An 11,246-nucleotide genomic window follows, 5' to 3' on the forward strand; every position below is an offset into this window, starting at 1 on the left:
GAGAAAGAGAAGATGGGAGAAGAGCAAGAAGATGTGAGACGGCAGAAGAAGACACAAGTACAATACAAACTGTGCAGGCAGCAAAACAATAAAAAATCAACTTGATGCGGTGCAATGGCAGAAGCCATTGTGCGTGACTGTAATACATGGCCATAGATGTCCCCGCTCATAAATGGATATCTCCAGGTGAAAAAGAAAAAACTGTGTTTTCAGATAGGCAGGAGATGCAAATTGTTAAAATGCTAAATAACAAAATATTGGTACTGGTGTAGCATGGATCAAACGGTCATCATTAGCAGCGACACTGAAGGCAGGAACAGGGTTTTGTAGTTTTAATGCTCCCAGCACGCAGGCTGCTCTGTATATGTATTTATATAACGAGGCAGTCGCACACCTGTATAAAATTGTGTGGCACACTAATTACGGCCCCTGCGAAACGAGAGCAAGGTGAAACCATAGTACTCAATAATAACGTTGTTGTTATATACAAATAAAATTAAAGTTACTTGCATTCAAAAACAGAAAATACATCAAAATAAACTGTTGTACCGTATTGTTCTAAGAATGTTCATTTAAACAAATATTTCTGCCACACTGGCAACATAGCAAGGACAGAAAGTTGGTGAATATTTTAATAAAATTCCAAGGGATGGAGGAAACAAATTATCTTGAGTTTAATTGGATAGTTGTAGATGTCGGGATACGACACCTCCGGCCACTGTGGGGTCATTTTGGATTCTGTTAAGCTAAACTGAAATCTCTCGACCTCTATTTCTTGCAGTGTTTTCAGTGTTCTCCTGAAGCAATCGGGATCTAATTAAATATTCACCAACTTCTCTGTCCACAGCTGCTGCGTTGCAAGTATCAGTATTTTGAACAAAACAATAACATTTTAACAAGTTGTATCTTCCAAGTTTTTTTATAGCGGGCGTCACCAGTGAACACCCAGGGACGGGACATTGAGAGAGTGGACTCATACAAGTACCTGGGTGTTCATCTGAACCACAAACTGGACTGGACTCATGGCACAGGAAGCGCCAGAGTCGGCTCTACCTCCTGAGGAGACTCAGGTCTTTTGGAGTGACAGGGCCACTTCTGAAGACCTTCTACGACTCTGTGGTGGCATCAGCTCCTGTAGGTGTGGCCTGCTGGAGCAGCAGCATCACAGAGAGGGAGAGGAAGAAGCTGGAAAAAAGTCATTAGGAAGTCCTGCTCCGTCTCTGTTTTTTTGCTCTGGACTCGATGCAGGAGGTGGGGGACAGAAGGCTGGACCATGAGTGTCGCCCCCTGCAGGACACTCTGTCCGCTCTGGAGAGCAGCTTCAGTGAGAAACTGATCCACCCTCGTTGTGTGAAAGAGGTTTCACAGGTCTTTCCTTCCTGCTGCTGTCAGACTGTATAACAAACACTGTTAGACCTGAACACGTGCAATACTGACTGACTTAATCATGTGCAATACCGTCATATTCATGTGTAATTACTGTCATACTCAAAAGCAATTAAGGTCATATTCATGTGCATATAACTGATGTAAATAAGAGTGTTTACTTACCATTAATATTAGTATTATTTAGTCTTATGCTTTTTATTCTTTATCTTTATATATATATATTTTTTTTTAAATATTTCTTTATTTTTTATATATTTTTTTGTATTTTTTATTTTTATTTAATTTCATTTATTTTATTTATTTTATTTTATTTATTTTATTTATTTTATTTATTTTATTTATTTTATTTATTTTATTTATTTTATTTATTTTATTTATTTTATTTATTTTATTTATTTTATTTATTTATTTTTTATTTATTTTTCCCTCCATTCCCTATTAAGATATGAGAGGAGTTTTGTTAAAGAGTTTTTTGTTTTGTTTATAAGAGTTCATGAGAGACATCCAAAGACATGCATGTGTTAGGTAAAACATTGGTGACTCTAAATTGGCCCTAGTGAATGAATGTGAGAGTGAACTGTCTGTAATGTCTGTCTCTGTGTCAACCCTGCGACGAGTTGACCACTGTCCAGGATGTACCCCGCCTAAGGCCCAAAGTCACTGGGATAGGCTCCAGTCACCCGCGACCCCGAAAGGGAACAAGCGGTAGAAAATGGATGGATGGATGGAGTTTATGAGAGTGTTTTTTTTTCAAACTATATGTTATCTGTCCTTTCCCCCTGTATCTACTGCGTTGTAACACCGAAATTTCCCCATGTGTGGACAATAAAGGATTATCTTATCTTATACCGGTCAAATCTGATTTTCAAACTGTTATTTTAGAAGTACTTATTTAAAATCTAACTGGTTATTAGAGAGGGAGTTTTGTGGCAGTTTGAACTATGAGCAAAAAATTAGATCTCAGACGGGTCAAAGTCGAGGTCACGTTTGATGTTTTGACTTGCAAATCTTCCCATGTTCCTCCAATTCGAATGTTTATCCAACATATTCCGACCCCTCCTTCACTTTCTATAATTTTACATAGGATGGCTAAAAAAGTAAGTCTAAAGAATAAAGTCTGTTGGTATCAAAGTCTCAAGAATTAATTCTAAAGAATACAGTCTACTACAGTAGGTGGCGGTAATGTATCACTTGGATAGCAACTGCCATAAAACGCCAAAGAAGAAGACTATTCAAGCGAGAAGCGTAAAACACATACTTTGAAGACTTACAACTACAGTAGGTGGCGGTAAATGCACTTTTTCAGTTTGCTGCCAGCCACCATCAAAAGTAACACAACAACGACACGTGTTTTATGGCGGTTGGTATCCAAGTGTTACATTACTGTCACTTACTGTTTTACGTCTTAGACTTTAAGAGTCATTTGTATAAACTTTGGCTGGGATTTTGGAGTCGTTGAGATACTGGACGGCATCTCTATCAAATACAGGGTAGTGTTGGTCCATGCAGATCCATGGGCAGGATTGCATGAGGATGGGCCATACTGGACTCAATTGGTCACTGAGTAGGATCATAGGCAAGCATCAGACCGGTCTGTGTAATCACAGTGTAATTCACTGTGCGGCTTATGAAAGAGAAAGGACCAGGTTGGCCTTAGGGTGTCAGAATAATAGGCAGGAATTCAATCTGCGGAATAGTCTTACATTCCTTACTTCCTTGCTTACTTATATAACACAGGATTGGGTGGACGTTTATGTTGCACTGCTGTGGTTGTTGTTGTTGTTGTTGTTGTTGTTCATCGTCCTCTCCCTCCCCGACGCTCAGTGCCTCCACCGCACAGCTCCACTCCCGAGGCTTCACTCTATAGGCTTCAACATTTCCACTGATGTCGCTGCTTGGCAGTCGCGCATCCACGAGACTGGACCACCCCCACCCCCATCTCGCCACCCCGATCACTCCGACTCCCCAAAAGCAGACCCCCATCACTCCGACTCCTATCCAGCGCCCCCAGCCCGCTCTCTATATCTGCCCAATCAAGCTCCCCCGCTCCAAGGAATCTCCCCGCAGCTCCAGCAACGATCCTGATCCTTTCAGTTCTGCCCCGAGTCTGAGCAGCACAGCCCACAACATCCACCATAAAGAGCACAAAATCCTCTCTATCCACAACCAGGGCGCTGTTTTATGTTGTTGTTGTTGTTGTTGTTTTATGGCGGTTGGCATCCAATTGTTGCATTACCGCCAGACTTTATTCCTCAGACTTTTCGTAGTTGTTGTTGTTGTTGTTGTTGTTGTTTTATGGCGGTTGGCATCCGAGTGTTGCATTACCGCCAGACTTTATTCCTCAGACTTTTCGTAGTCCTCAGACTCTGTCGAAGTCCTCAGACTCTGTCGTAGTCCGTAAAAGTACTCTTTCCATTGCTTTGGTGTTACAAAGCCCATGAGGTCATGATATGTCTTTGTGACTAGAATAGTTGTTGTTTCAGAGACCAACCGGCTTTGTTGTTGTTGTTGTTGTTTTATGGCGGTTGGCATCCAATTGTTGCATTACCGCCAGACTTTATTCCTCAGACTCTGTCGTAGTCCGTAAAAGTACTCCTTCCATTGCTTTGGTGTTACAAAGCCCATGAGGTCATGATATGTCTTTGTGACTAGAATAGTTGTTGTTGTATCAGAGACCAACCGGCGCTTTATTCCAGGCGTGTGGTGGTGGTGTGGCACTAGGGCTTGGAACTCTTGTGCTTTGAACTCATGGGCTTTGAACTGAAGAATGAAGTCTGAAGGATGAAGTCTGGCGGTAATGTAACGCTTGGATACCAGCCGCAGAAGAAGAAGAAGAAGAGCTAGTCTCCGGTCAAGTAACGAGGTTAAAGTAAGAAGAAGAAGAAGAAGAAGAAGAGCTAGTCTCCGGTCTGGAGAGACGGGAGATGGCGGAGGAGAGTGGATCGGTGGTCGAAGACGTTCTGGACGGCGTGGAGGAGCAGCCTTTTCTGGCTGCACGTGCCCGGAAACGTAAAAAGTCCCTTAGCTCGTCCGAGGGTTCTGGGAATGAGCAGCAGGATGAGGCTGAAGCAATTGATATCCGGAGTGAGAGCAGAGACTGTAAGGTGATCATAAAGCTTGCACAGGATAGTGCATCCTTTAAGGAGTGGAATTCAGTGGCATTGTCAAAGAGCCTAACTGTAGCTGTGGGAGTGATCAAGAGTGCGAGTGTCCTTAGAGATGGCTCGCTGCTGGTCGTGTGCAAGGACGCGGCTCAGCAACGGAAGGCGATTGGAACTAAACGTCTGGGTGGAAAGGACATTCTTGTGTCTGATGCTGAAAGAAACACGGTCAGGAGTTATCGTAGGTGTCCCTACGGCGACGTCTGTGGATGAAGTTAAGGAGAATTTGACTGGAGCTACGGTGGTGGACGCTAGGCGGTTGAAGGTGACCCGGTCTGGGGTAAGATGTGACAGCTTGTCGGTAATGGTAACACTTGAAGGGAGGTGCCTGCCTAGTAAGGTGTTCATTGGGTTCATGTGCCATGACGTTAGGCCATATGTTCCACCGCCCCTGCGTTGCTTTAAGTGCCAGCGCTTTGGGCATATTGCAGCGGTCTGTAGAGGGAGGCAAAGATGTGGTAAATGTGCAGGAGATCACGAGTATGGGAAGTGTGACGTGGGAGCAAAACTGAAGTGCTGTAACTGTGGGGAAGAACATAGCTCTGCCTATGGGGGATGCAGGTTTAGCAAAAGAGCTGCTGAGGTGCAGAAAATAATGGTCTCTCAAGGTATATCCTATGCAGATGCAGTCAAGAAAGTTTCAAGTAACGAGTTTAGAGTAAATACAGAGAGAGGAGCCAGCGCTGCTCCCAGCCAGGGCGAAATGAGAAAGGCCAGCGTGGCTCCCAAGAAGTGTGAAGGTTTCAAGAGTGGAGGTCCCAAGTGTGCAGGTTCCAGAATTAATGAGAATACCCTGGTTGTGGATAGAGAGGATTTTGTACTCTTTATGGTGGATGTTGTAAACTGTGCTGCTCAGACTCAAAGCAGAACTGAAAGGATCAGGATCATTGCTAAAGCTGCAGGGAGATTCCTTGGAACAAAGGAGCTTGATTGGGCAGATATAGAAATCAGGCTAAAGGCGCTAAATGGGAGTCGGAGTGATGGGGGTCTGCTTTTGGGGAGTCAGAGTGATCAGAGTGACGAGATGGGGGTGGGGGTGGTCTCCTGTCCTCGTCCAGTCTCGTAGACGCACGGCTACCAAGCAGCGACATCAGTGGAAATATTAAAGCCTATAGAATGAAGCCTAAAGAATAAAGCTGTACGGTGGAAGCACCGAACGTCAAAGAAGGAGAGGAAGATGAAGAAGAGTCTCCCTGGAATAAAGCCGGTCGGTCTCTGAAACAACAACAACTATTCTAGTCACAAAGACATATCATGACCTCATGGGCTTTGTAACACCAAAGCAATGGAAGGAGTTCTTTTACGGACTACGACAGTCTGAGGACTACGAAAAGTCTGAGGAATAAAGTCTGGCGGTAATGCAACAAAAAGCCTATAGAATGAAGCCTGAAGAATAAAGCTGTACGGTGGAAGCACCGAACGTCAAAGAAGGAGAGGAAGATGAAGAAGAGTCTCCCTGGAATAAAGCCGGTTGTTGTTGTTGTTGTTGTTGTTGTTTTATGGCGGTTGGCATCCGAGTGTTGCATTACCGCCAGACTTTATTCCTCAGACGTTTCGTAGTCCTCAGACTCTGTCGTAGTCCGTAAAAGTACTCCTCCCATTGCTTTGGCGTACAAAGCCCATGAGGTCATGATGTGTTTTTGTGACTAGAATAGTTGTTGTGTCAGAGACCAACCGGCCTTATTCCAGGGAGACTCCTCCTCACCTTCCTCGCCCTCTTTGACGCTCGGTTAGAAGTCCTTCTTCCATCACTTTGGCGTTTCTAGGCCCACGAAGTCCAAGCGCGTTAGGACATCCTCTTGCTCCTCATCCTCGGCTCAGTCTCCAACACCCCCCACCTCTATAAACGTTTACCCAGCCCTGTGCTACATAAGTAAGCAACCACAGCCTGACACAAACCCTGTGACTGGATCGCCAGAACGTTCCGCAGATTGAACTCCCGCCCATTATTCCGAAACCACAAGGCCAACCCGGCCCTTTCCCTATCATAAGCCTCACAGCAAATCAGCACATGCTCGACAGTCTCTGGCACCTGACAGTGACCACACAGACCGGTCGGATGTTTGCCTATCCTACTCAGTGACCAATTGAGTCCAGTATGGCCAATCCTCATGCGAACGAAGGCCCTTTCCTCCCACGCGTTCCTGCCCATAGACCCGCAAGGACCCACACTACCCTGTATGTGATAGAGATGCCGTCCAGTAACACAGTGGCTCCAAAATTCCTGCCAAAGGCCGACCACATGACTCTTGATAACGGGCTTGATTTCAGACTTGCCCAACTCAACCGCCACATCAATTGATGGCCGCCGAAGGGAACGTTTAGCCAGTGCATCAGCCATTTCGTTACCATCCACCCCCACATGCGCAGGGACCCAAATGAAGGAAACCCTCACATCCTTCCTGGACAGGGAGAGCATCAGACAGAAGATGCCATTCAACACATCCTGTCTGCAATCCGATTTCCCAGATTTAATGCTTTGCAATGCAGAAAGGCTGTCAGAGGCCACCACAATGCCGCAACACTGCAAAGCAGATTCCGCCCATTCCAACGCCAACCGTATCGCTATGAGTTCCGACGTGAAAACAGAAAGGCGATCTGTCAACCTCTTCTTGACCGCTAGCCCCAGGTCAGGCACAAAATAAGCGGCGCCAGTACGCCCACTCTCAGGATCCCTAGACCCGTCGGTATAAATAAACACATCACCTGAGTGCTTATCGATGATCGCTTGAACGGCAAACTGCGGTGCCCTCCCAGCGACTCCTCTAAGCTTGCCATGCAAGCTAACATCAACAGGAGCCGGGACAAACTTCCACGGAGCTATAGCAGACAAAGCCACCGACGGGCTCACACGCAGATCACCAACCCCCGCAAGCCGCGCCTTCGCATTTCCTACCTGGCTGAAAACCATACCGCCAGCCTCACTCTGCCCCCCATCAACCCTGAGAAAGTCCCTCACCGGGTGAGAGCTCGTATGACCTTGCACATTCACCCAGTAAGCCAACAGAAGTTCTAGCCTCCGGAGCCGTAACGGCAATTCCCCCAACTCAACCTGCAGCGCCGAGACAGGGGAGGTCCTAAAAGCCCTACAGCAGATGCGCAAGGCCTGGGCTTGCTCCACATCAAGCTTCTTTAAGTTAGTCTCAGCCGCAGACATGTAGGCTATACAGCCATAATCAATAGCCGCCCTCATGACGGCCCGATAAATACCCAGGAGCGACCTTCTGCTGGCCCCCCAGTCCTGGCCGGATAGACAACGAAGCAAGTTATTCACCCTTTTGCATTTACCACTGACCTCATCAATGTGCCGACGCCAACTAAGCCTCTCGTCAAAGGTGACCCCCAAGAACCTCACCTCCCTGACCTGTTCGAGCACCTGCCCATGCAGTCGAAGGGAGACGTCCCTATGCCCATTGAAGAAACAGATCACTTGAGACTTCCGTACGGACAGTTTAAACCCCCACTTCAGGGTCCACTGCTCCACCTGCTGTATTGCCCTTTGCAGTTTCGCCTCGTAAAACCGGAGATTCCTCCCTCTCACCCATAGAGCGCCATCGTCAGCATAAAGGCTCCTCCCAACAGACCCATCCACGTCGTCAAAGATGTCCTTAATCATAACATTGAACAAGATAGGGCTACACACACTCCCCTGCGGGATCCCATTCTCCACCCCATAGACCCCAGAGTAAGCAGCGCCCACTCTGGTTTGGATACGCTGGCCAGACAGAAAGCTCCGGACCCAGTTAAACAGTTTACCCTTCACACCACACTTCCGCAGCTTAATGAGGAGCCCATCCTTCCAAACCATATCGTACGCCTTCTCCACATCAAAGAGCACCGCAATAACCTTTTCTTTCTGAGCCCTGGCCAGCTGGATATCAGATTCCAAACACAACACGGAATCCATGGTGTTCCTGCCCCTACGGAAACCACTCTGGTGCGCAGGAAGCAAACCCCGACTCTCCAAGAAGTAATCCAACCGCTCGGTAACCATGCGCTCCATCGTTTTCCCGAGCTGCGACGTCAAGGCAATCGGCCTATAACTTGAAGGGTCAGACGCTGGCCTACCCGGCTTCAGAACCGGCACCACCGTAGACTGTTTCCACGCAGATGGAACACAACCTGAATCCCAAACACGGTTGAAAAGACCCAGGACTAGCCCAAGCGTGTCATCAGTCAAATGAGAGAGCATGTCATAGCACACCTCATCTCTACCCGGGGCTGTCTGTTTCGCCTTAGAAAGTGCTCTCCTTAGCTCAAACAAACTAAACGGAAGGTCAAGGTCATCTTGAGTCGAAGGCTGGTGCCCAATCAGCTCAGAATTCTGGGCCAAAGTACTCTCCCTGTAGTGCCTTTCCGCAGGTGAGAGATTGTCAGAGCTGTGCACCGACACAAAGGTGCTGGCCAACAGTTCAGCTTTGTCAACGTCGCTGACTGCTTCAACACCATTCAGTACTAGGACCGGGGTCCCATGACGGCGCTCAACCCCATGCATCCGCTTAATCATCCCCCAAACATCCCCGAGACGGGTTTCTCTCCCAATTTTGGAACAATACCGCCTCCAATAGGCACTCTTGGCCGTTCTCACAGTTTTCCGCACAACAGCGCGGGCCCTCTTGTAGTCAATGAGGGCACCCTCAGTGTGGGCAACTCTTAGCCGGCGAAACGCCGCATTTCTCGCCCTAACAGCATGACCACATGCTTCAGTCCACCACGGCACCCGCTTCCTATGTCCACTACCACCACTCTTAGGAATCGTGCCTACCGCTGACTGCGTGATGAGCGAGACAATTGCACTATTGAGATCATCCACCTGAGTCAATCCTCCTTCCTGCAGAACCCTAGAACCATCATCAGCTTTCCTCAGGAAAGCCCCCCAGTTCGCCCTTGCCAACTGCCACCTCTGGATCCTCGTCCCCCTGACCACACAGCTCCCAAAGCCAATCACGGTGCGGACTAGATAGTGATCGCTACCAAAAGAAAGATTACCAAGAACCTCCCAACTACAAACACCAGCTAACTCCTTGGACACAAGTGTAAGATCTATTGCACTTTCCGCACCGGTCCCCATATCATAGCGGGTCCCACCCCCATCATTCAGACAAACCAACTCCCTTTGATTGATAAAACCCTCTACCACCTGCCCATGCCTATCGGTACCACTACCGCCCCACAAAGCGCTATGCGCATTAAAATCCCCACACCACACGGCCTTTCCCCGAACATCCTTACCGATACTATGCAAGGACTCTAACGTTAACTCACCACACGGATTATAAAGGTTAACCACAGTAACAGCTTCACCACCCAGCCAGACCCTCACCGCCAGGGCCTCCGGCGCTTTACTCACACTGACAACAACGTAATTTAGGTCATCTCGGACAAACACAGCCACACCTCCGCCTCTACCCTGCTCCCTATCATTCCTAACACACACATACCCTTGTATCCCAAAACCCCACCTAGGTCGTAACCAAGTCTCCTGCACGCACATAACGTGAGGCTTGTTCAACAAGGTAGAGACAAAATGCTTAAATTCCTGGCCATTAGCACGAAGACTACGCGCATTCCATTGCAAGACAACCACCGCCATTATGAGCCCCCGGAACCTGACGGCGCATCGGGAGCCCCCCCACTCCCACTGCCAGAATGGGGCAGGGCGCCCTCCCGCAGCGCATCCTCTATCTCCGTCCACTCGGGGCCCCCAGCTCCAAAGTACTTCCCTGCAGCCTTAGCGATGATCTTAGTCTTTTCGGATCTCTTCTTGGTTTGCCCAGTACAGTTAATCACTTCCACTATAAAGAGGAAGAAATCTTTCCTCTTCACAACCAGTACATCCTCCGCACCCACAGGGCCTCTGCCCGTGGAAGGCACACTCACAGGCATCCCAGTGAGGACCTCCCCCTGGCCGCGGGCAACGCTGCCCCCTCCCCTGTCGCCTAGGACACCAGCAGCACTGGCAGCCCCCACTGCATCCACCGTCACCTGACTACCAGACACCTTCTTGACCGCATCCGCGTAGGATATGCCTTGAGAGGCCCTAACTTTTTGCACCTCAGCAGCCCTCTTGCTGAACACGCATCCCCCGTAGGCAGAGCTATGCTCTCCCCCACAGTTACAGCACTTGAGTTTTGCTCCGTCGTCACACTTCCCATACTCGTGGTCTCCTGCACATTTACCACACTTCTGCTTCCCTCTACAGACCGCTGCAATATGCCCAAAGCGCTGGCACTTGAAGCAACGCAGGGGCGGCAGAACATATGGGCGTACGCCATAGCGCATGTACCCAACGCACACCACACGAGGCAGGATCCCACCTTCAAATCTAATCATTATCGACAGGCTGTCACACCTTACCCCATCCCGGGTCATCTTCAACCGCCTAGCATCCACCACCTTAGCTCCAGTCAAATTCTCCTTTATGTCATCCACAGATGTCGTCGTAGGGACGCCTACTATAACTCCCCTAACCGTGCCTCTTACAGCATCAGACACAAGAATGTCCTTCCCCCCCAGAGACTTAGCTTCAATCGCCTTCCTTTGCTGAGCCACGTCCTTGCACACGACCAGCAGCGAGCCATCCCTAAGGACACTCGCATGCTTGACCACTCCCACAGCTACAGTCAGGCTCCTTGTCAACGCCATCGGATCCCACCCCTTAAAGGACGCATTATCCTGCGCGAGCTTTATGAACAC

Source organism: Eucyclogobius newberryi, unplaced genomic scaffold (assembly GCF_026437365.1).
Source record: "Eucyclogobius newberryi isolate DKJ021-1_F unplaced genomic scaffold, fEucNew1.0.hap1 SCAF_17, whole genome shotgun sequence".
NCBI classification, from domain to species: domain Eukaryota; kingdom Metazoa; phylum Chordata; class Actinopteri; order Gobiiformes; family Gobiidae; genus Eucyclogobius; species Eucyclogobius newberryi.